Raw genomic sequence first — 25,460 nt, forward strand, 5'->3', positions numbered from 1 at the left:
TACTCACTGGTAATATTCATTTCATAAATTTGACCTCTGATAGAGCTAACATCAAGGTGGTCTTGATTTGTCTCTTTTCGGTCAATCCAAGATTATATTGTTTTTCATTTTTTTAGACATTTTAGTCACAGAGCAGCTGCAACACGCAAATTCTTTTTTTTTTTTCGTTTACTAAAATGACCAGCTAGAACCAAATGGTCTTCGGCTGATGTCGCTTTAGGTTCGGGATACGATTGTTTTGCGGGCGACAGAGACCCTGGGTTACGGGTGGGACTGTCGTAGTTTGTTCACTACCGGGGTTTGTGGACGGGTAGAGATTTTATTAAGGTGTTATCGTGTTCTAAGGTTCGTGTGGAGAACCTCACACATGTTTAGGAGCATGTTTATGAAATTTTTCACAAACGGGATGCCTGATTCGAGGTGTGTATTGACGTTCCTCACAAACCATGGGGCTCTGAGTAATGCGCGGACTTTTTTGGATTGTCAAGTTGTCTCTCCGAGACATACTTGTACCACACCTGTGCTCCAGTGAGATAGATTGGACAGACTAGCATTTTTCTTTCTGTGGGATTGGGAGTTTGCTTTTTCTGCAGGGTAGAAGAAATAATAGGCTGTACACGCCATTTCCTACAACACGCCAATAAATAGTTACAGTATTTAACTGTAATAATAACTTCTCTAACGCATTTTACTTTCTAGAGCGGGTCTCTAATTTTTCGTTCGTGTTAGTTCTATATGTTTCTGACTATGACTATCTAATGACATTTTTAATCAGAGTAATAACATGTAGCGATTTAAAACATATCAAAAAGCAAAGCGTCAAAACATCACTAATGTTTTGAAGAATTTTGTAGACGTTTAACAACTTCTGGTCATTTTCTCTAGGCTGATTCGGTTAGATGTTCGAACCTATCTCACAGCATTGTATCTCTCTGAAAGTGGAATAAAATCAGAATGAAAATATTGTCTGATTCTATAACGAATTTACAAATTGCGATATGCATTACATTAATCATCTTGATGACGGCTCACTGTTATTTTGAACAGACTATAAATAAATAATGCTCGTTTATATATAATATTGGATTTATTAAAGTTTTTAGAAGTAACGTGTTCTTAGAAAACGATTAAAAACAGGTCATATGTATACGAAAAAGGATTTCGTAAAAATGAAATCGAATATAAACATCGGCGTTATAAAAAATCGGTATATTCCCATAATAAATTTTATATATGTGTTTAATAATTTAGATGTGCCCAGATGCTGTGACCCACATTGCCAATGACCGAAAAAGACGTTCTTACTTTTACTTTTTTGATTACTTATAGGCCATCAAACAGTCGTAAAACACGTCGACCGTTTAACCACCGCAAGCTCTCATAACGTTTATGAGGAATAAGTCAAGAGGGAAGAGTATAAAACGCGCACGAAAATGATACGTAAAAATTGAATAGACGAAAAATCCGGAAGGAATTTATGTTGCAAAACTAATGTTGAAGTAATAGTTCCGTTACTTGAGAATAATTTGTATTTGTTTTTAACTAAAAATGGTTTACTACTGTGATTAAAAATTATAGTGTTAAACTGTCAACGGAAAGTATTAAGGTGACATTCTAGTCTATAAATTTGGAAAAAAAAATTATTCAGATTTTCATAGGTTACTCTAAAATATGCATTTTTAAAAATTTAAATTATTTTACTACCAAGAAAGTACCGGACGTTTACAAGGTGGCTAAAATTACCATGATTTTCGAAACCTAGAAAATCAGCAAATGAAATAAAAGCCTATATATATATATATAGGCCTATCTTAATGCTTCCAGAAATATCTAAAGTATTTTAAAAAAAACCCTGTTGAAAAGAACAAATCCGATTATAAAAAATCTAATACCTACATCAGTTTGAGTTTAATAACAAACATTCATCAATTGACCAGGTACATAGATAGAATAGCATATGAAATTGATAAAACCTATAAAGGTAAAGTTGCGTTGGGAACAATCGACTGAAAACAGTCGAAACAGTCGATAGTTGCAAAACAGTTAAAACAGTCGACTATCGACTAACTAGCGACTGAAAATAGTAATTACTATATTTACTATTTATACACGATTCTACTGCTTTTATCAATTCCTGATGTTAGACGAAGATGTACGAACTCTTTCCCGTATAAATTGTGAGAGAGGAAAGGACGGAGATAATTGTTGGAGCAGTTAATTTTATGTGTGCTAATATATTTTCCACCAGTAGAATAAGAGAGACGGAGTTCATACTAACTTAAAAATAGAAAAGGAGAAAATTAATGTTAATTGCTATTTTTAAATAATATACTATAATAAATATAGACAACACAATAGAACTTAAACCTAGTACAATAAGTAAAATAACCATAAATACTAAATAAAAATTAAACATATGCCTAATCATAGAAAAAAAATTGAACGGAAATATTTTTTAAGAAAATTCGGGACAGGCCATTCGGTCCCTGGCCTACCATAGTAAAACACATTTTTTTGGAAAAATTAGTTTTTTATGCAACACCCTTCAAGGGTGATACAGTGATTATAGTGACCCTCCAACTTTTCGATACAATTTTTGTAGTACGATTTGTCCTTTGCTTCAAAATAGGCCTCAGTTTCGGCGATCACCTCTTCAATCGACGAAAATTTCTCCCCAGCGAGCATTCTTTTGATATCTGAGAACAGGAAATAGTCACTGGGGACCAGATCTGGAGAATACGGTGGATGAGGAAGCAATTTGAAATCAAATTCATGGATTTTTGCCATCGTTTTCACTGACTTGTGACACGCTGCATCGCCTTGGTGGAGCAGCACTTTCTTTTTCTTCAAATGCGGCCGTTTTTCGGCGATTTAATAACGCGATGTAATAGTCGCTGTTGATGGTCCTTCCTTATTCAAGATAGTCAATGAAAATTATTCCATGCGCATCACAAAATACAGACGCCATAATCTTGTCATCCAACTGTTGCGTTTTCCCACGCTCTGGAGCGGCATCATCGTATGCAGTCCACTCGCATGACTGTCGATTGGACATCGGAGTAAAATGATGAAGCCAGGTTCCATCCATTTTCACATATCGACGCAAAAACTCGGGTTTATTACGCTTGATTATCTTCAAACATTGCTCCGAATCATCAACTGGTCATTGTTTTTGGTCAAAACTGAGCTCGCACAGCACCTATTTTGCACAGATCTTTCTCATACCCAAATTTTCGTGAATGATATGATGTGCACGTTCAATTGATATTTTTAGAGTGTCAATATTTTATCAACAGGCGAAATTCCTTTTTGTCCATTTTTATTCACAATAACAAAAGTTGCTTGACTCAAAATACTATAACTGACAAACTAATGATCCGTCAGCTGTTAATGCTAACTAAAATACATGGATTTAATTCTAGTACCGCCATCTATGTGTCAGGCCGGGGACCTTTCAATTGACCTGTTAAGTGGCAACGTTAAGTGTCCCCAAGACAATTTTGATGCAAAACTTTACTAGAAGAAACTCGTATTGGTTAATAGGAATAAAGTGACAATTGTTAGTACATCATAATTTGCTATTATACAAGCAAATATTGAAAAGTATATGGCGAAAATATGGTTCCGCGAAAAGTATAATAAGTAAGTTTTCCAGAACAAAATTCTGAGAAGTATTGTAGGTGCAGCCAGATACTACAGGCTAATTGCTTGCATCGACATATTCAGTTACCGACTGTTTCTCGGAAAGTCGCAAGACGGCATAGAAGAGACTCCATTCTTATGTTAATCTTGAAGTATTGCAAAGAAAAATTGTATGTTAGTTGGCAACGACTAGTAACAATATAACAAATAAATTTTAAAAAATCGGAGATATAGCTATTTTAGTGACACGCCATATGGAAACTAAACTTTAAACGCGTTTTCTTCGAGACTACTTCTTTTTTAGAGATATTTAACATAATATCTCAAGTTCTGGTGAACCGATTTATTCAAGACTAAGTATGCACCTTCTGAATACATTCTTCTCTACTATAACAAAATTTGGATTTTAAATAGTTTTAAAAAATTCGTCTACTTACATTACTTACATCCACCAGAGGTCGGAATTATGAGGCGACATCTTTTCATTTCTTCATTATCAACATTATCATTACATTATTTATGTCTTGTTTAAACCCATAACGTTCTTTCGTGTTAAGATTTTAATAAACCTTTTATGGCAAGATATTTTCCGTGTGTTAAGGGATCTCTTGTTCCGAATTGAATTTAGAACACCTCATGGGATAATAAAATTACTAAAAGTATCTCCATAGAATGTTGCTTATATCAACCGAATAAAATAAAAGGAAAGGCTCTTTCCAAGAATGAAACTGGGTGTCTGACTAAATGCAAATTGGAAATTCAGCGATCGAGTTTCATCTGTTTCAGCGTATTCTTTTGTTTCTTTTGGGACGGGTCCGTCCCTTTTTTCCAGTACGAGGGAGAAACTTCGATAAATGAATTGTTGTTTTATTTATTGGGCCTTGTTTTCTGTTTTCACTGGCTTTTTTTCTGTATGTTCAAATATTTAGTATGACGTGCATTTGGGTTGTTTTTTTTGGCAACTTTTCATCTGTAAGAAGATAAAATTGTTTAATTTTAATTTCATTCATTCCTTAATAAACATGTGAATATCAATGTAAACAAATAAATCATTCGAGTAAGTCGAACTGAATTTCATCAAATTATTGAACAAATACGTACCTGATAATCACATTTATAATCCCACAATTATTATGGCGAAAGATATATCTCTGCCTAGGACAATCGAAAAAGTGCAAGTGGCAGTCAACAAAATCTACAAATAGACGAAAGAATGGAAAAAACAACTTAATAGCTCCAAATCTATACACGTTAATTTTGCATTGAGGCGAAATAATAAAAACTTAAATATATCACTCAATGGATCCATCTTGACGGTAGATTAAATTGGAAGCATCACGTTAGACAAAAAGTAAAACACATTAGAACCAAAATAATATACTGATTAGTCGGAAGATACTCTCAACTTGATCTAAAATCAAAGAGGTTGATCTATAATACAATTATAAAGCCAATTTGGACCTATGGGGTACAAATATGGGATTGCACCAAAAATTCAAATCAACTAGTCATACAACGCTGTCAAAACAAGGTTCTTCGATTGATTACCAATGCCTATCGCTATGTAACCAACGAAGAACTGCACGATGACCTGGAAATCAAATGGATTGGCGAAGTTATCCAAGATTTCGCCTTGAAACACGAAAGAAGATTACTAAATCATACTAGAGTGGAAGCAATACAACTGCTGGACCGCGCGTAGGATGTCAGGAGATTGGAGCGAACAAAACCATACGAACTTAGATCTAGTGTATACATTTAGTGCAAACTATACCTATAAGTTAATAATTAATAAATAATTATAATTTTACAATTGAGGAATACTTATTGATGTATTTTCTCGCACTCGTCTTGCTTGTTAATTAATCCCAGTACATAGGAAAAGTAGTAATAAATTAATTGTAAATTAAGTTTGTACTAAGCGTATCTAATAAAGATGTTATAAAAAAAACAAATTTATAATCCGTTCAATAAGACAGTGAACTGAAGAACGTGAAAATGTTACAATATTGACGTATCAACTTTGAGTTTTAAATGATTTTAAATAATAATTCTGTTGTGCTGGAGGTAAAGTAAAATTGCCACAATTGGTCCCACCTCCAGATCCTTTACGGTCTTTAGTTTCTGGGATTTGAATGATTCTAAGCACTTCTTGGCCAACATTCAGAAATATAACAGCTGTTTCCAGGGGACATCATTTGGCGCCACACATATTATACAGGGCAATTTCTTGCCCACTTTCCCACAGTTGACCCAAAATTGCATGCAGTAGTTACCAAACACATAATACATGAACCTTCCGGAGTTTTCAACTACAATTCACCCTGTATGGTTGACGGCAAGTGTTCCAAGCAATACTCAAGAGACCTGGTTGCTGAAACCATAAGGAAATGATGGATACCCATTGTATCGCCTGCGATGAGTTACGGACAATGGGCGATTGGTAGTTGTAAAGGCAAGATGACAAAATGTTGATGTAGATAATCGTTGGATAATGCTGATAACTCGCCAATATTATTCAAAACTTTTGAGACTCACATCAATGTGGGATATTGTAACTCTGTGAAGTCGATAAAGTACATATGTAAATATGTTAACAAAGGTAGCGATATGGCCCTCTTCGCTGTAACCAATGCAAATGACAAAATATCACAGTACCAGATGGGTCGCTATGTAAGCAGCAATGAAGCAATTTTCATTTGCGATCCATGAAAGACAACCTACAGTAATCCATTTGGCAATCCATTTAGAAAATGGTCAGGAGGAAAAAAGTCGAAGATTCGAGTTTGTCGAGGATCTCGATGCGGCCATTCAGAATTTTCTTCCGGGACAGTTGGTTTCCTGCAAATCAGTCGACAGCGTTATGAACTAGGACGACGTAGTCAACTATCTCATGAAGTTTTTAAATTCACTGGAATTACCTGAATTACCACCCCACAATTTGTTCAATCAAGTGAAAAGTAGGATCAGTTGTCATCATGCTGCGTAACATTAATCAGCCTCGACTGTGCAATAGAACAAGAGCGGCTGTGAAAAAAAAAATGACGAATAACGTCATTGAGGCAACAATCATAAAGGCAAAATACAAAGGAAAGGATGTCTTGATCTCGCGTATACCGATGATTCCAACGGATTTACCATTCGATTTTAAACATTTACAATTTCCAGTGCGTCTTGCCTTTGCAATGACCATAAATAAATCTCAAGGCCAGTCGTTGGAAGTTTGCGGAATCAACTTGGAGTTTCCCTGTTTGGCGCATGGATAATTATAGGTCGCGTGTTCGCACGTCGGAAAACCGTCATCTTTGTTTATTTACGTATCACAAAACAAAACAAAAAATATAGTTTATTAGAAAGCTTTATAAAAAGAAAGATAAGATAGAAATAATAATAATAATTCATTCATACCGAGCATTTATACCGATTGAGGTAGTATGAAGTCTGTCGGGTCAGCTAGTATATATATATATTATTAATTTAAAATAAACAGCTCCTCCTTGGGTATTAACTCATACAAAGAAGAGAAAAAATCAAAATAAATTGCAATAATAAACATCTCAACAACATTTGTACAGTCCCCTTGGACATGGAACCTTTCATTAACAACCTTTCAATCGGAATTTGAAAAACAATCGAATTTTTATAGGCCGATAATTGCATGACGATTTAATCAATTACACCGTAGCCACGACAATTCCGTTCCCTAGATAATTAGTCCGTTTCTAAAGCATCATCGTAGCAGTCAATCAACGGACAGAGGTTCCCATCCGTTACCCGCGTAATAACCGATACAACTGAACAGGTACCGATAACGGCCACAATCACTAGCTCCTTCATCGAGCCGGCTGCAACATCTCCGCGACGACTTCCTACTTATTACGCAAATCTTCCGTGATCGTTGCTTCGCATATTCTCGGGATCGATAACGAGCCAATTTCGCTGCACTTGCATCGAAATTGATCGCCGACGATACCGCGCTAAGATCCCATCTCACCCCGTTCGCGACGCGCTAGATGTGGAGGGGGGGCGAGTATCATTAATTGCCAACCGAAGAGGAGATGGAGAACGGAGGGAGTCGCCATCTAGGGACCGTTACCTGACCAAACGATTAGTCCGGCCATGCTTTCGGTAATTGTTCAATCGGATCTTCGATCTCATCGATTTAACTCTGACGCTAATTAGTAGTTAAATACCATGATTTCTTTTTGGAAATCGAGTCCATTTTCTTCTAAGTTATTACTTATTTATACTAGGATTTATTGTACTACGATTATATATTAGGATTTACTATATTTTTGGTGTTAGGAACTGTCGAATGAGAACAAATGGTCAAAAGTCAAGAATAGGTTCAGCAGGTAAATAAAATAAAATTGGTAAAATTTTGGAAATAACACATTTTATTTTAAAAAGTATTGAATAAAACGAAATAATAAAAATATAATTAATGTATCCAGCCATTCTATTTTTATAAAATCATACTACATATCATTATATTTTATAAGTAAATATACACAAATTTGACAAATAATTGATTTAGTGTTGAAACTATATATAAGGAGGGAAATAATTTTTTTTGAAATAACACATTTTATTGAAAGAATTCATGAATAAAATGAAATAAAGATAATTTCTATACGCCTTTCTATTTTTATAAAAACACTTATTTTAAAACTTATTTAAATTAATTTACATATTTGAACAATTAGAAGATCTCCAAGGACCATATAAATAAACATTACCATAAAAAGACCAAAATCGTTTAGATCAAACCCAGCCAATATAGTTAAAACCAAATGAAAAAGCCACCACTGTATATGAAAGCAGTGAAATTCTTCTAAAAATCTCTAATATGATCAACTATGATCGTTACTATTCTTGAACCACAAATCCCATTAATGAATTGACTACCTCGAGCTTTCGATTAACGTATTGTACATTTACAGGCCTAAAATGATTGGAATATCATATTTTAAGCTGAAAGAAATATATCTCTATATATAATATATAGTCAACACATTATTATTTTTACAAAACAATAATTTATTTACTTATACTTTTATAGAATAATGCATTGTATTTTCCTTGTCATTAGATCATTAGGGTGGCGTTGATAGTTTTATAGTTTGTTTATTTCATCCAGGTCTACTTTTGTTAGCAAATTTAATTATTTCGTAGTATTACTGTACACTGTTCTTATATCTTAGCAAAATACTGTCCAATTTCTTCTTCTCTGAATTGCATTAATTGCTTCATTGAAGTACATAGGATAACATTCATCGACTATCTTGATAGGGGAAATACCATCAACAGTGAATAATATATAGCGTTATTGAAGCGTTTGAAGGCCGAAATTTCATCAAACAACGCACCGTGTGACAACTCAATTAAAACAATGGCAAAACTACATGAATTGAACTTCGAATTGCTTCCACATCGAGAATATTCACCAGATTTGGATACCAGGGGCTACTGGCTGTTTGCAGACCTAAAAAAAGTGCGCACCGGTACGAAATTTCGCTCGAATGAAGAGGTTATCGGTGAAACTGTGGCCTATTTCGAGGCAAAAGATAAATCGTTCTACAAAAGTGGTACTGAAATATTAGAATGGCGCTGGAATTGGAATGATTGTGTGGCTTTTGATGGAGATTAAGTATGTTAATGAATAAAGCCAACTGTTTGTTACGCCCGGTAGTTTTCAGCCCATGTGTTACCTATATTTTGAGCGTGCTATATTATATAATTTCTTCTTCTCTGAATTGCATTAATTGCTTCATTGAAGTACATAGGATAACATTCATCGACTATCTTGATAGGGGAAATACCATCAACAGTGAATAATATATAGCGTTATTGAAGCGTTTGAAGGCCGAAATTTCATCAAACAACGCACCGTGTGACAACTCAATTAAAACAATGGCAAAACTACATGAATTGAACTTCGAATTGCTTCCACATCGAGAATATTCACCAGATTTGGATACCAGGGGCTACTGGCTGTTTGCAGACCTAAAAAAAGTGCGCACCGGTACGAAATTTCGCTCGAATGAAGAGGTTATCGGTGAAACTGTGGCCTATTTCGAGGCAAAAGATAAATCGTTCTACAAAAGTGGTACTGAAATATTAGAATGGCGCTGGAATTGGAATGATTGTGTGGCTTTTGATGGAGATTAAGTATGTTAATGAATAAAGCCAACTGTTTGTTACGCCCGGTAGTTTTCAGCCCATGTGTTACCTATATTTTGAGCGTGCTATATTATTACAAAAAATATTCAAAATAATATAATGATATTAACCCTGGTTTTACACCAAAATGTATTTTTGTTACAGGTAGAGTTAAAAGTCTCAATAGCACGATCTAAAAAATATCTCCTATATAAAAGTAGTCGCTTTCGTTAAGATCCCTGACAATCCTGAAGCATTAAACATCTGATCATTATTTAATGCACAACATGTTATTTTAATATGAATATTAATGTATATATTAATTAAATAAACATTTTTTCTCATGCCGTGGTTTTATTATCTACGGTTTGTTATTTCGCGATAGATTCATTAATCAAAAACCATTTTCGTTGAAAGTACGAAAGAAAATTGATTAGGATGTATGCCATAAAAATGAGGGACTTCATCTCCGTCATCTTCGTCGTTCTTTCGTCGACGGCGAACGAACAGAAAAACGCGACATAACAGAAGGTCGATTACGCTAGTGGAGAGAGAGATATTGACAAAAGAGCGCAGAGAGTACATGAAGTACATGGAATAATATTCATCGACTATCTTGATAGGGGAAATACCATCAACAGTGAATAATATATAGCGTTATTGAAGCGTTTGAAGGTCGAAATTGTAAAAAAACGACCGCAATGGCAAAGAAAAAAAACCGTTTCATCAAACAACGCAGCGTGTGACAACTCAATTAAAACAATGGCAAAACTACATGAATTGAACTTCGAATTGCTTCCACATCGAGAATATTCACCAGATTTGGATACCAGGGGCTACTGGCTGTTTGCAGACTTAAAAAAAAGTGCGCACCGGTAAGAAATTTCGCTCGAATGAAGAGGTTATCGGTGAAACTGAGGCCTGTTTTGAGGCAAAAGATAAATCGTTCTACAAAAGTGGTACTGAAATATTAGAATGGCGCTGGAATTGGAATAATTCTGTGGCTCTTGATGGAGATTAAGTATGTTAATGAATAAAGCCAACTGTTTGTTACGCCCGGGAGTTTTCAGCACATGTGTTACCTATATTTTTGAGTGTGCTATATTATTATAAAAAATATTCAAAACAATATAATGATATTAACCCTGGTTCGCAGACTTAAAAAAAAGTGCGCACCGGTAAGAAATTTCGCTCGAATGAAGAGGTTATCGGTGAAACTGCATACTGCATATTTTGAGGCAAAAGGTAAATCGTTCTACAAAAGTGGTACTGAAATATTAGAATGGCGCTGGAATTGGAATGATTGTGTGGCTCTTGATGGAGATTAAGTATGTTAATGAATAAAGCCAACTGTTTGTTACGCCCGGGAGTTTTCAGCCCATGTGTTACCTATATTTTTGAGCGTGCTATATTATTATAAAAAATATTCAAAATAGTATAATGATATTAACCCTGGTTTTACACGAAAATGTATTTTTGTTACAGGTAGAGTTAAAAATCTCAATAGCACGATCTAAAAAATATCTCCTATATAAAAGTAGTCGCTTTCGTTAAGATCCCTGACAATCCTGAAGCATTAAACATCTGATCATTATTTAATGCACAACATGTTATTTTAATATGAATATTAGTGTATATATTAATTAAATCAACATTTTTTCTCATTCCGTGGTTTTATTATCTACGGTTTGTTATTTCGCGGTAGATTCATTAATCAAAAACCATTTTCGTTGAAAGTACGAAAGAAAACTGATTAGGATGTATGCCATAAAAATGAGGGACCTCGTCTCCGTCATCTTCGTCGTTGTTTCGTCGACGGCGAACGAGCAGAAAAACGCGACATAACAGAAGGTCGAATACGCTAGTGGAGAGAGAGATATTGACAAAAGAGCGCGGAGAGAGAAACGAACGTATACTTTGAAAAAATAATAATGGTTGATTATGTTATTATTGTGGTATTAGCATTTATTTCTTTCTTTGTTTCTTTTTCTTGTCGTTAAAGCCGCTCACAAAATGTATGTATTCGGTATTAATTTTAAGCATGTTCTTTGCCATTTATTATTAATGATACGATTTTTTTACGTGATAAGGCGTATGACCTTGACATTGTACTTTGAAAATATTAAGTCCACGCAAAATTATTAACATTGTTTTGTTTAAGTACATATTTAATTTTTTTTCCCATCTTTCTGGTAATATAACGAGTCTGTATCAATACAACCGTTGTGATTTTGAGTTAATTCTTTTAGTTGTCCATATTCGCATCGTTTCATTATTTTAGGAACCCAAGTGTGATACTTGTTGTAAGCCTGGAGGAGGAATAATCAGAAGGCCCAAATCTGGTAAGTAGGCTAAGTGTTCAAGGCCCATTCGAGTAAATTCTCTTTCTTATAAGATACAGGTTGAAAAGTATCGAACCTAACACATAAATGTACATGTACATCTATATTTTATTAATATTGTGATTGTTGGTTATTGCGATAATCCCAATGCATCTTCATATACATTTTTCTACTATAACGCATGGATTGAAAAGTCCCGGTCCTAACACGTAGATGGCGCTGGTTTTATTGCATTCACTTTTTCAGTTAGTACCAACCTTCAAAAGAAAGTTGTCAAAATGTCATAATATTCTACTCATAAGTTTGTGAGTTATTGTGCTAAGAGTGACACTACTTTTGTTATTTTCAAAACAATGATGAAAAAATTACTTGAACTCTGCTTCATCAGAAACACTCCAATAAAACGTTGGTTTGTTGACTTTAATCATGGCCGTAGAGACATCGATGATGCAGAACGCAGTGGACGTCAAAATGAGGTGATGACACCAGAAAACATTAAAAAAATCCACAAAATCGTTTTGAATGATCGAAAAGTGAAGTTGCGTGAGTTAGCTAACATCGTAAAGATATCAAAGGAACGTGTTAGTTTTATATTGCATGAAGATTTGACTAAGAGAAAGTTTAAAGTGGCTCACTCTTGACCAAAAGCATGAACGTATTGATGATTCTGAGCAGTGTTTGGCCATGTTTAAACGTAACAAGCCGGAATTTTTGCGTCCATGTGTAACAATGGATGAAATTGTTACTCGCCATTTCTGACCATTTTCATAATTCTTCGCTAAAGCTATTGGTAGACTTCCTGTAATGGTTATGCTTTTCATATTCAGTTGTTTATTCTTTAGAGAATTCATAGATGTAGAGCAATATCTACACTTATGTATATTGAACTTTCAGATAGATATTTATTTTTCATGTTTTTTCAAAAGCCAACGTTTTTTTATAGTGAGTAGTAATGAAAGCTAGTTATTCTTCTCCAATGCTCGTTTATAGTATTTCGTTTTCTAGAATCATAGAATAGACTAGATGACTCATGGCGTGTTGTCCAATAACTGTATGGTTTCCACGTTACTAGATTTTAACAACCTTATTTCATGTTTTAGGGCGAAATCTTGGATCACTTTGTGTATCCATTGATTTCGAGGTCATCGTACAGCTTTTCGTTGTTTATGTAGCGATAAGCATTGCTAATTAATCGTAGAACTTTGTTTTGCGTCCTTTGGATTACCACTTGGTTTGATGTTTTAGCGCAACCCCATATTTGTACCCCGTAGGTCCAAAATGGCTTTATGATTGACTGATAAACCACTCAAACCATGGAATATCTTCCGACGAACCAGTACAGTTGCTTGACTTTGAGTTTAATCTGCTCTGCTTTTTGTCTGATGATGTTTCGAATTTAACCTTCCATCGAGATGTGTTCCGAGACATTTAGCTGATTCTTCTTGAGGAATCCGGAATTCGTCAAGTGATATAATTAGGTTTTTGTCATTTCGCCGCAACGCAAAATTAACATGGGCAGATCTGGGGCTATTAAGCTGCATTTTTCAGTCTCTAGTCAATTTATAGATCTTGTTGGCCGCTACTTGTACCTTTTCTATTGCCCTAGACAGAAATTCATCTTTTGCGATGATAACCGTGTCCTCGGCAATTGTTCCAAGTACTTTTTCTTTTGTTGTTAAGATATCAGCAGTATATCCTAGATACTACACTATGGAACTCCAGCCAAAATATGCTTAAGTGCTGAGAGTACACTTTCATGCGAGACTAAATTTTTCTTCGACAAGATATGATTCAAGCAATCGACAGACACTAATTCCGTGGTAGCAATTGGCTCATTTTCTATATTAATCCCAGATGCATATGTCAAAAAATCAGAAAATTAATCAAAGTAAAAAATAAAGGCCTCTAAATTTAATAAAAATTCTTATTTTTAACGAAGAAATAGGTTGTTGATATATTAAATTCAAAAATCAATTTTCTATACATTTATCAAAATTCTAAATTCTTTACATCATAACAAACATTAAACAACCGTCAAATAAACTGTATATGTCCATACATATTTAGCACATACCTTATAAATGAAATAACAATATTTAACATTTTATAAAAGCCTCGCTAATTTGTGTAGTATATAACAAGACGACGATAACATATGTTGTATTGGGCGTCCCAAAACTCACAGAAAGCAGAGATTTTGTGATCAAAAAAATATTTTCCCATTAAATCATCAGGTACAGTAAGATTATAAATAGAATAACGTCATTTTTTAAGTAAAAATAATTATCGCTGTTGATCGAGAAATTGTTTAACCATTGGAGAATAAATGCAAACCAAACCAAGTACACTTATATTACTTACACTCGAGAATAGAAAGCTGTCTATCGGTGAAATTATATAACAGCAACATCCTACAAGAGGAACATGCAAAATACTTGTGTCGTATGGTAATTGGGCAGAGGCACATCTGGATCAAGCGTAAACTACTCGATAGCAGACCCCGTCGTTTGTATTGGTTAACAGGTCGCCATTCCCATTTAATAACCATCTAGAATCAGGTATCCCGTTCGTGAAGAATTTCGCGAACATGCTCAGTATGAGGTTCTTCAGAGGCGTCTTGGAACACGATAACATCTTGATCAAATCCCTACCCATTCACAACCCTCGGTATATAGAAGTCTCTGTCGCCTACAAATATCCTACAATATACAAATATATATATATATATATATATATATATATATATATATATATATATATATATATATAAATGTGTCGCCACTATCGTAGACCTAAAGCGACATCAGCAAAAGACCATTTGGTTCTAGTTGGTCATTCTGGAACAAGAAAAAAAAGTTAATAACAGAGAGCAAAATGATGCTTAGGATTCAGGTGCGGTTAGACAAGGACGAATATTTCGAATATTTATTTCTATACGAACAGGATCCAATTATATGAAGAATAGATACTAAAAATAAACAGAACCACAATGTAACAAATTAAAAAATGCACGTGGCACAGTTACCTTCAGGTGACGCGAACAGTCGACACGTCAGATCACTCTCAGAGTCCCGAACGGAGAGAACCGCGAGGCGTCGCGTCATCCCTTAGCTTCACCACCCAACTTTTTGTCACATCGTACCTTCTGTCAGTACCACTTCACTGTGGGTGCTAACTACAGGTATGTACAACGCCTCGAAGAGATCTGTGGGCTGCTAAGAATTGCGGGACAATTCAAAACATCTGAAGGTCGCTACAGGTGGTTTAAAAATCCATCATCCGGACAATCTGGATATAGGATATTCAATTATAGGGTACAGCAAGCATTGCCACTATAGAAGCATTGGAAAGGTTCCAAAGCAGGACTTTAAGGGACATGTTCAATAATCCTTAAAACAGGAAATAATACGTTAAAGCATAAAGTATCAGAGGAGGCATGCGCTGCATACAAATGAGTTGAGTGGCATAGGAAGGCATAGGCAATTGAATCATAGGAAGTAATAACAGGATAAAGATCACAGGTAAGTAATAGGATATGTATTTTAAATAACTTGAAAACAGGATTTGCTTGAAGATTTTAGTAAAGGTAAGAATGAAAAATGGTCATATTTCTATACTTTATACCTATAACTTTTTGATTTTGTAGACGTTTAAATAAAATGTCATGAATTTTTAGGATAGTGTAGTTACAAGATGTAGTTAGCAGAAATTATGAAATAAATTATTAACATAAAATGTGAAGCTTTGTGACCTATCATTTCTTTAGGTTTGTATATCTCTCCAGAGCAGATAACTATTACAGAAAATTATGTAACCCAAATACTGATGCACTAAAAGTGAGAACATATTTCCTTTTCTACATTTGCTTGTTGAAAGGTATTGCTGCGTTTCCATTTTATGTTTTCCTTTTGGCTTATTTTTTTTGTTAAAATCTCTGAAGCATCACCTGAGAATCTTGATCCAATGGTTTTATATATATATATATATATATTATATAAATTATTGTCCTCATTTGCTTCTTTCGCTAATCCCTGTGTATAATTTTCTTGTAATAAATATTATTTTAATTTCTTCCTGATCTTGCGATTTAATAACCGCATTTTCTTCTAGAGCACTTGATAAATCATCTACAAAAGAATTTGTGCCCATTTTCTCCTTGTGCATATATACCAAATTCACATGCTTACAGAGTTTTCGTAGTCGTATTGTCTGGACATACCTATGCACACTCTTACATACTCTACAATACAATATAATATATATTATAACTATTCTCAAATTTGATTTACGTTTACATTGTATGTTTTATTTTGATATTTTACTTGAAATTTTGCCTGAAGGCTGTAATACTAATTTTCGTATTGATTGCTGTTAAGTTTCTCTATTAAGTAGTAATTAATTATATTACCTCAACAATCTCTTGTAGACATAAAATTAACCTAAGAATACCTCATAATAACTCTCATTTGTAAACTAGGCGTACATCTGAAATTTGTCAATCTAGTTTCGTATGAATGCGCACGAGCTGTTCGTAGACCTTTGGCTTTTAGGTCAGGTGCAAAATGGGACGCAGCTTGGTGAGGTGACGCATTGAGGGCGAGTGTCCCCGGGATAAAACTGCCAAACGACGAAACCGCGCAATACGATTACAGTTGTCGCTTCGCAGTAAGTAAAGCTGTACACAGTAGTAGGCTTGGTTCAATGGAAATTGATACTGCACTAATAACGACTGAACTAGAATTTGGTGCTGAATCTGATTTGGAAGGCGAATTCGAAAAACTGCAAGAACACTGTCTTCCGCAAGATCACGTTAGCCAAAACAGCGCCAGCAAAAAATACGTTACTTCAAAATTATCTCCGGATTTGGCGCATGCGTATCTCCTGTATAGAATAAACCATAGAAAAGAATAAACTATATTGCCTTCCTTTTCTAGTGGCAGTACATTTTTTTTCAGTCGATTGGTACAGTCGATCAAGTCAAAACAACAAAAAAATCTAGAATATTTGGACTTTGTGTTACATTAATAATCCTATAGTAATAAAAATTAAATTGTTGTATTATTCTTGGTGTTTTAACATACATTGGTTTTAAAATATGGAAGAACAAGGGTAAGTGCAGAATGTAAGGTCAAATTTGAAAAAGTTATTAAATCCAAACAGCATCAATTGTATTTACAGCAGGAATATTAGCTGCGAAATTAATAACACATAATTTTCATCGACATCGAATAGGTATCAACATATGCCAAAATTTAATGATAATAAGAACTGAGAAGAAAATTATTCTTGTTTTGTTGGGAGTAGTCAAGTCACTAATGAGGTTCGTCTATCAAGATTAGTAGTAAACATTGTACTGACTGGTAATAATTAGACATTTATTTTAAACATAATATATTTTAGTAATAATTTAAATTTTATTTTATAGCTAAGATGTAGCTAGAAGTTGTTGAGAGTGAAAGTCGAAGAAATTTAAGAACAGCGTACAGTGATACTATGAAATAATTAAATTTGCTAATAAAAGTAGACCTGGATCAAATAAACAAAATATAAATCTATCATATATAAGAGTTTAGATAAATAAGTTATTGATTTGTAAAAATAATGATATATTAACTGGAGATTTATTTCAGCTTAAAAGTACGATAATCCATTCATTTTAGGCTAGTAAATATACAATATGTTAGTCGAAAGCTCGAAGTAGTCAATTCTTTAACGGGGTTTATGGATCAAGGATAATAGAGATCATATTTGATCATATTTCACTGCTTTCATATATAGTGGTGGCTTTTTCGTTTGGTTTTAACTATATTGGCTGTGTTTGATCTTAACGACTTTGGTCTTTTTTATGGTATGTGTATTTATATGGTTCTTGGAGTTCTTGTTAATTGTTCAAACATCACCATGTTGTGTCCCATTTTGCGCGTGGCCTTACTGTCGTGCGCGACATTCTAGTCTCAGCAATAGATTCATCTGGATGGATGGAAGCTGCGCCCATAAATTGAAGCTCTTTCATTAGAAATTATAATAACAAACAGTTTAGAAAATAGACAACACAGTGGCATAATGTTCTGAAACAAATTGTCATGGCTCAGAACGGAGAAGGGAAAAATCATTTATATTACATTCATTAATGTCGACATTTCAATTATGTAAACGATACTTGGTTTAAAGTAATTAACTACTGTCTGCTGTATTGCTTAATATTATTTATTGTATTATTAATAAGCAAAAATTATTTTTGAACAAAAATGTCTTTGTCTTCCACTTACAATCTTAATCCACAAGTTCAAACCCTGGAGACTTCGGATACTCGTCATTGCTCCTCGGTTCGTTTTAATAAACGGTGTCTCGATATAGACTCGACAAAATAAAGGGGCGTGTTGTAACCCTCCCGACATACGCGCACCCTTTTCAAGTTTCACTTTAGCATACAATTTACGAGAAGAACAGTATAGATAGACGGTAACGCGTTCGATATTATGGAGGTGATCTATTGTGGTTAATTTAGTTTTGATGATTGCTGCAGGTGCTTTGGAATTTGATGGATTTTAATTGTCAATAACCTGTCCGTTATTAACGTGTTCTATACACTGACTGAAATGTTGATTCCTTTTCGTCATCGATCATTTGTTAACCTGATCTTAAACAGATGACATATATATTATTAATTGTTTTATTGTTGAGACTGTATTGTATGTACGCGGGTAGTTTCAGAAGTATCCAACCGGATGCATCATACTATTATAAATGACAAACTGGCAGAACAAGTCGGATCTTTCAGGACTATTTCGCTGCTATCTGCGATATCAAAAATATTTGAGGAGCTGCTGTTAAAACTTATTAAACTATTAATAAAAATACGAAATTTCCAGTTTGGATTTCGAAATAACCAGTGAACAATCGACCAAGTGCACAAATTAACGATGGTTATTCATCAATTGAACTTAACTGGACGTCTTGTAAGCTTTTGACCAGCCATGGTATATTTGGGACTAACATACAAGATGAGTAAATTGCTAAAGCTTTTTCGAAAGATACTTTAGAGTCTCACATGAAGGGGCATTCTCAACAATTAATCCTATCGTGGCTAGAGTTCCCCAGGGTAGTGTTTTGAGACCACTTTTGTATATGCTATTCCTTGCTGATATTCCGTAATATTTGCCAAGACATAATTATAACGGCAAAATATGTTTCTGCTTTAGGCTCTGCCTAAATAGAGATACAACACGATAACGCAAGATCTACAAATGTACTAGAGACTGGAATATACCGTTTAATAGCACCAAATCTGTTGTACGGCTAAATAACAGAAACCTATTTATATCACTTGACGGATGCCCGATTCCCCAAGCAGTACCAACTAAATACCTCAGCATACATTGGAAATATCACGTTATACAAAAAGCAGAGCAGACCAAATTGAAAATCAAAAAATTGTACTGACTAGTCGGGAGGTAGTATTAACTTTACTTAAAATGTAGTGTATACAGTCGACAGCAGGGTGAAAATCAATCAATAAAATCCATCCACGCTTTCCACTTCTAATACGTTTCTCCACAAAATGGCGGAGTCCGAAACCGCGATTGTTCAAACGTCATTATATCCAACACCACTCTCTCAACACAGTATCGTCATGTTGTCAGAAAGATGAGAAAAAGTTGAAAATATGTTGATTAATATATATTGTACCTCTTTCTCAATAATTATTAGCTATTTATTAATCAGCTTAGCGAAGATATTGCCTCAGTTTTTGAGGAAAACCGGAACCACCTGTGTAGTGTGCGCTACAAATAAATAAAATCCAATAAAACGCCAATGATACGCCCAAATTAGGCAACCAAGAATATCTGTCAGACAGGTGACACAAAATATAAAACCATTTTTTAGGCTCTGACCAACGCGCTGTCAGCTCCATCTCTTACGATAGATTATTCGTCGTTTCTGTATATCAAGTAGGGATACGTAAGTTTTAAAATCAAAATCAGGCAACGTTGTACCACAAAATGCCATACATTTGAAACGATATTAAAAAGGAAAATAAGCCGGTTTGGTGGCGCAGTGGTAAAGGCGACAGGACGGTCCACCTACTGTTGCGGTAGTCGCGGTTTCGAACCTTGCTGGGGCATGGTCGTAAATTTATGTTTGTGATTGTCCTAGGCAAGAGTGTAAAATCTGACAAGGAAAGTGATCCCAATCACGCCAGTAACCAGGCTGGGTAAAACCGGATGTCTTCTGGGATGATTTCTAAAGTTGGTCACTCGCCAGTCGGTGGGCTTAATGCCGAGGACCGTGGTTCGGAGCCCACGTTAAACTATAGCTCCAGTCCAAATAAACCCCTAGTTGGTAAAAAGAGAGTTTAAATTGATTGATAATTATTGATAATTTTAAATTACTGCATTATACAACACTGAACATCACAAAGTATCAGAAGGAAGATTTATTCAGAACAACAGTTATACAACTTCAGAGTATCATATATAAGTATACATGATCTTTCTTATATAAATTTAGGACCATGCCCCAGCAGGACTTGAACCCGCGACTATCGCAACAGTAGGAGGATCGTACTATCGCCTTTACCACTGCGCCAACCAAACCGGCTTATTTATATTGAAAATACTATGAAAACAAGTTTTAGTAACATATAATTTTTAAGTTATTCCCTTCACTCTATTTTGGAAGAAATATTAAGTTAATAAAATATAGTCGAATTTCGCCCACAGGGCTATCACTTATTCCAATAAGTGCCTTCTTGAAGTGCAAATATAGTCTCAACGGCATTATTAAAAATAAATCAGCAAATAATTTACCCTATATTTTATGTGACGTACAGAACATCGTTGATAGCCTGACTTCAACACACGCCACCGAAGCTGTATAAAAAATAAATAGAATATTTCTCAAAAATAATATAAACGATCGTCAAATTCGCGAAGGGCCTTTTTTACGAAAATAATATGTAGCTACCGTTGGCTGGCGGAGAGATTGCAGGCGGCGGGATAAAGCGACAAGACGTGAGACAGAAAAACAGGGAAAATTTCGACCTTTATCACTCCGAATATTTCACGTGTGTTGTCGTAAATTTTTTTCGCTCGTCTCTTAGTTTTCCTTTTTTCGTTCGTAAAAAATGCAAAGAAATATAAATGATGTATTGTCTTCGATAGAAACATTGATTACACATACATTGAATAGACTTTATTATAAATTTGAAAATATTAGGTAATTTTTGATAAAAACATAATATTAATTGTTTTTTAAACAGACCAATAGGCCATATAGTCTATTCAAAGTAGCAGTGAACTCACATCATTATTATGTGTATAATGTAACGAAATGACACGTATCGAAAGTTCTGTAATTAGGCTTCAACATGCAGTTGGTTACTAATGTGCCCAATGCGATTTAATATACATTACATATCTATTCTGAATGCTTTAAAATTAATCTATAGGACTAAAATATTAGTTACCATTATCATGTAAATAATTAAAGTTATAAGATAATAAGATTTTAAGAGCCCTTAAATCATCAAGAAAATAAAAGTGAATAACAAATACATATTTCTTTAATATATAATTATTCCTAAACAAAATAAAATATACAGAGACGATTTAGCCATAAACGCAATAATTTTTCCTACATCAAATATTCACAACAAAAAATTATTCTGTAAACATTCTACTACTAAAAAGTATGCCATAAATTACCTAATACACACAATAAATACATGATAATCAAGGAATATAGACCAGGAAACAGTAAAATCATAAAAAATCACCAAGAAAATAAAATTATATAAGAAATAAATACTTCCATAACATAACAGGTCAATTGAAAAGTCCCCATTGAAAAGGCCTACTGTACTAAAACACATTTTTTTGGCACTTTTTTTTATTCAACATAATTTCCTTCAAGGGTGATACACTGATTATAGCGACTCTCCAACTTTTCGATACTACGTATACTATACTTTTGCTATACTATAATCGCTGGGGGCCAGATCTGGAGAATACGGTGCAGGAGGAAGCAATTCGAAGCGCAATTCATGGATTTTTGCCATCGTTTTCATTGACTTGTGACACGGTGCATTGTCTTGGTGAAGCAGCACTTTCTTTTTCTTCAAATGCGTCCAATAACACTATATTATTCCATGCGCATCCCAAAATACAGACGCCATAACCTTGCCAGCCACTTTCCCAGCGGGTTCATCGTGTGCAATCCACTCGGATGATTGTCGATTGGACTTCAAACATTGCTCCGAATCATCAACTCGTCGTTGGTTTTGGTAAAAAGTGAGCTCACGCGGCACCAACTTTCCACAGAACTTTCTCATACCCAAATATTCACGAATGATATGACGTACACGTTCAGTTTATATCTTTAGAGTGTCTGCTATTTCATTCAATTTCAATTTACTGTCATACAAAATCATTTTGTGGATTGTTTAAATGTTTTTGTCGATAACAACCTTTTTTGGGCATCCACTGCGTTCACCGTCTTCGGTGATCACTTCACCACGTCTAAACTTACCATACCAATCCTTGATGGTTGATTTTCCTGAGGCAGTGTCCGGAAACTCGACATCAAGCCAAGTTTTTGCTTCAACTCTATTTTTTCCATTCAAAAAGCAATATTTCATCCACTCGCGAAATTCCCTTTTATCCATTTTTTTCACAATAAAAAAGTTGCTTCACTCAAAACATTATAATTCACAAACTAATGATCCGATAGGTGTCAAATTTATAAACGCATCTTTTGAAGGTTAGGGCTAACTAAAAAACATATGGATTTAGTTCTAGTAGCACTATATATGTGTCAGGCCGGGGACTTTTCGATTGACCTGTTATACTTCTTAAACACGATTAAATATACAGAAACTATTAAAGTATAATCGTAATACTTTTTCCTACTTTAAATATTAAAAATAAAAAATTGAAGACAATCTATTACTAAAAGGAATGCCAGAAATTACTTAATACACACAATAATTACATGATAATCGAGATGTAAACCGATAATCAAAATCTTCTTGGAAACCTATTAAATCATCAACCGAAAAGGAAACAATAAAATTATAAAATAAACAGTTATTATTTATACTGCTAGCAAAAAATAAATAGTACAGAAATATTCCACGTCTAAAAATAGGGGTCACGAAATATTTCAAGTCAAAAATTACGGTATTTAAAAAATCTAATATTACCGATTCCAACAATCGTCGTCACTCTTGCACCGTCCCACGAAACGTCATGAATATTGAATATTTCCCTCGCCCACTGTTTTAATTGTGGCGCTCAACTTCATATCAGCACATTTTGTTCAAATTATAGTCTCAAATCGGGCCTGTTTTTTTTTCGTTTGGTCATAAAACGTCAATTAAGTGACTCTCAAAAAGACACGTTATTAATTTTTAGCGCTCGCACGAAAATAAAATGCATACCGCTCGCCCAGCACCCCGCGATCGGTGCATTATATCAAATTAATTCTCATCAAAACGAAATGTATGCCAGCGGCAACACTGCCGCACGCTTGCGCATCGGCTCGTTCCATCCCCACCCTGCGATCGCGCGCGTTCCCCCGTACCACACGGGCATCGCGCTTGGCCTTGGCGCTGAATCAACGGCGGCCAGTTGCGTTGTGGGTTGCGTCGCCGAGAAATCTCAAGATTTCGCCGTTGCACTTGTTACGTGCGTGTACACGTTCTTTATTGTGAATTTTCCGTCGTGAAACGCGACTGCAAATCGATTTTCAGACGTTCGGCATTTGTTTTCGGACGAGAATTAGGTTAGAACGTAAGGAAAACCACGCTACGTCGTCGTCGTCAGTGCTGTTGTGTGTCTGTGTGCATGAGATGGTCGACGATCTCTCCTCCATTCTCTCGCTCTGTGTGATCCCTAATTGTGTTGGTGGTATCTTTGTGTTTTCTTCGCTTCGGTATTAGAAAGACGCCAATCGGCGCTATTTCGGTGACGACCTTGCTGTGTGACAACGCGCCAACATTACCACATTTCTCACTGAAAATAACTACGAAGCTGAAATTTCTATAAATACCGAGACGATTCAATCGTCTCCATTCTGTTATTGTTATTCGGCCTGGTGTGTACTGAAAGTGAACTAGTTTGTTTCTCTTTTTCAGGTGTTTTGGATTAACTGTGCGAAACACTCTGGATTTGTTCGGTGTTATTTAAGGTAAGTCAAACTTTGAGTCATTATTTACGACAACTGTCTTATACACGTCATCATTATCGTTAACTAGTCGAGTTCTAGAACCATCGTGTTTTAAACCACGCTAACCATTCTTTCGAAGAAGCTTTGTGTCTGGAGAATTCATTTGAATAGTCTAGCGTCGGTAAAAAGACATAAAATCATCGTAAAACTTTCTAATTTCTATTTGGCTTGCAATTTCTATTTGTCTTCGAACAGTAATTAAAAATAAATGGTCTTCAACTTTACTTATATAGTTAAAAATACGAATTGAAACGGTTTGTTCACTAGAATATTAACCTGTTATTAAATTGTAGTTTTCTGGTATTAAATTCATAAAAATTAACCAACCTTTTGATTAATTATCTCATGAATATTGTTTTGACATTCATCATAAAATTATTTTACAATATTTTTGTTACAGTAATCTCTTAATAATAATCAGTTCGTGAAATGAAAAAACGAGTTTTTTATGGAATATAACTTGTTTTAAATTTTTGTTTTCTCATATTAAATTATTATCAATTAATCAAGCTTTCAATTCCTATTTACATTTGTGAATCCTTATTAATAAATTATTAATTACTTTCTATTTTATTTCTATCTATTTGTCTTCCATCACTAATTAAAAATAAATGACCCTTCTTACTTGTATAGTTAAAAATAGGAATTAAAACGGTTTGTTCAGTACAATATCAACTTACTATTAAATTGTATTTCTCTGATATTAAATTAGTGCAAATTATCCAACTTTTTGATTACTTATCTCTTAATGATAATCAGTTAGTGAAATATAATAATTTGTTTTATAGAATTTAACTCATTTTTATATTTTTGTTTTCTCATGTCAAATTATTAGAAATTAACCAGATTTTCAATTGCTATTTTGCTGAATTTTATAAATTACCATTTGTTTTGTATTCTACTTTCATCTTTTTGTAAATTTCTATAAATATAACTGTGTGGTATTGGCCTTCTATTTTCTATTTGTATAAGACAATATTGAGATAATTATTGCCCTTTTCTTATTGAGTTCTGTTTGTCTGATGTTTTAATATCCATTGTGACATAGTTTTTCAATTATTTGGTTGTATGGTTCTAGTAATAAAC

General features: G+C 34.3%; 1 protein-coding gene across 4 annotated transcripts in view; it reads left to right on the top strand.

The window, feature by feature from the left end:
- LOC143189964 (uncharacterized) overlaps positions 1–25,460 on the top strand; it is a 400,785-nt gene that overhangs the window by 186,592 nt on the left and 188,733 nt on the right. For 3 of the 4 annotated variants that reach the window (XM_076393986.1, XM_076393988.1, XM_076393984.1), the window contains exon 2: positions 24,283–24,335. The gene's annotated coding sequence lies outside the window, so the exon portion shown is untranslated. Of the gene's footprint in view, positions 1–24,199; positions 24,336–25,460 lie in introns of those variants that run through there. The other variant, XM_076393987.1, reaches the window with a different exon arrangement.

This window comes from Rhynchophorus ferrugineus, unplaced genomic scaffold (assembly GCF_030347505.1).
Source record: "Rhynchophorus ferrugineus isolate W39M unplaced genomic scaffold, kcgeb_rfMv2 rfM2, whole genome shotgun sequence".
NCBI lineage: Eukaryota > Metazoa > Arthropoda > Insecta > Coleoptera > Curculionidae > Rhynchophorus > Rhynchophorus ferrugineus.